The following is a 2,267-nucleotide window of genomic DNA, read 5'->3' on the forward strand; positions in this document are numbered from 1 at the left end:
GGAGGAGAGAGAGAGGAAGAGAGCAGAGAGTGAGAGAGAGAGAGAGAGAGAGAGAGAATGACCGGGGAGAGAGAGAGATCGAGAGAGAGAGAGAAAGAGAGAGAGGAGAGAGAGAGAAGAGGAGCCGAGAGAGAGAGAAAGGAGGGAGAGAGAGAGAGAGAGAGGGGAGAGAGGAGTAGGCAAAAGTACTAAGTCTATTTACCAATGGACACGGGTTGTTTACCACGTGGTCAAGTCCAGTTTGGAACCACTGACTCAACGAGGGCGTAGATGACAATGTTATCTGACCTAGCCTGACCCGGACAGTTCGTGGCCAGCGCCCGTGGTAAGGTCGGCCTAGCCTTCACCTTCAGGCGGCTTTCCCTCGCCTCAGGCGGGTCGGCCTGACACATGACACTTTACCCTTAGACATCGTCTCGTGTGTTCCCATACTGTGTGGTACTCTCATCAATACGCCGTTATACCAGTATCACTACCCCTGCAAGCCATTGTACTAAGGATCATAGCCTTTTACAATCTGGTAGCAGTGGAGCCGTTGCGTCCTTTGGGCTCACAACACGAACAGCACCATTGAAGAAAAAAACGCTTGACCATTCCCGAAGACATGTCTAGACAAAACCAGGTGAGTACAGGTTTGGGCCCTTCTTATTATTTCTTTTCCCTTCCTTCTCCCATAAATATGTTAAGCCGTCGGTTTTGTTGGATGAAAATGCCAAGTGACAGCAAATGGCACGTTCTCACACTATTCTCCTGGCCTCAGATCGCATTACCGTGTGATCGCGGTACGTGTTCAACAAACATGAATATTGTTCATTAGTTAAGTAGTTAATTAATTTCTCTCATTATTAAAGATTTATGTTGTTTCAACTGCAACGAATTTAACGTGTTTGTGATTTATCTTATCATGAATATCATTTCATTTTTATTTCGTTCCTCCCCTCGCCCTGACCCTGACCTCCCTTTCTCCCCTCGGGTCAGTTGGGACGTGGAAAGGGTCAAGAGATGACCGCTCGTTTTATCCCGTAATTTGGTTGTTGTTTTGTTGACACCTTGCGGAATACCGTACCACCATTACATTGCTCATTGGTAACACGTTCTATCGACGCTAGAACGGAGCTTGTAACACGATTTTACTTAAATTTATTATTTTAAATATAGTGTAGGACCTCCCCCCATATCATAGTGCACAGGATTGCCCGATATAACACAGGGTTGCGTAAATGCCTAATAGATCTCGCTCCGATGTTCGAAAGTAGGTACAGGTAAAACCAAAGCTATTCGTTTGATTGGCAACTTTGAGTCGGTGTGACCCACAGTTACGTCCATTAATTAATGTAGGACTAGGATTTAAGCTAGAATCATTATTTGCTTATTAATCACACCCTCCTCATCCTCTTGAAGTCGCTTGCATGTTTTGGGTAATTCCCAAACGATCATGTGATTCGTGATAATTTAGATACCCTTAGGGAATGTCACGAGCGCCCATCACAGATACGCAGAAAAGAGTAGGTTATTTATAGATTTTCCTGGCTCGGTTCGCTTCAATGTACGGCATTTTGGGTATAGGTCTAACATGCATAGCTAGACTTGGCTACCTCGGCAGTTCAGATTTTCTGACCCCGAGAAGATTTGCTTGCTAAAAAGCTTGCGAATTTTTCGTCCACAAGCTTTGTTTCATTAAAGTGAATTAATATTATAATGTTTGTGATTCAATTCTCATGTGTGAGGTTTTACTCCTCTTTCACTCTCGTTCACACACATGCACACACACACACACACTCACTCACTCATCCATGCAGAACAAATGACATTGAAACCTTTTCATTACTAGGGTTTGTTGCTGTCATAGTTGCAGGTGTAGGATCTATGATGTATCTCTTTAGTCCATAATTTTGTCAGTTGTGATGAGTGACTCGTATATTTATTTCTTCTCTGTGTGACGACCATTGGTTCAAGTAAATCCTTGTGGATTGCCGTTGTCGTTTCCCTCATCTACTCTCATATCTATCAGAGACGGTTGGTAGTTCAAGCCAGGTCCATGCGGATCGCTACTGACGTCTCCCTCTCCTATTTTTTTCTTTATCTTTGTGAAAATAAAACAAAACCCCCCCAAAAAACGAAAATAAATTAAAAAACGAACATTAAAAACCGCAAATTTATATAAATAACTAGCTAGTGGTACTTAACACCCCCTCTTCTCTGTTGCCTTTCTTTTTCTCTTACTATCTGGCCCTTATGTGTATGATCTGGTTCCCCGACTATATATA

Source organism: Penaeus monodon, chromosome 2 (genome assembly GCF_015228065.2).
Source record: "Penaeus monodon isolate SGIC_2016 chromosome 2, NSTDA_Pmon_1, whole genome shotgun sequence".
Lineage (NCBI taxonomy): Eukaryota > Metazoa > Arthropoda > Malacostraca > Decapoda > Penaeidae > Penaeus > Penaeus monodon.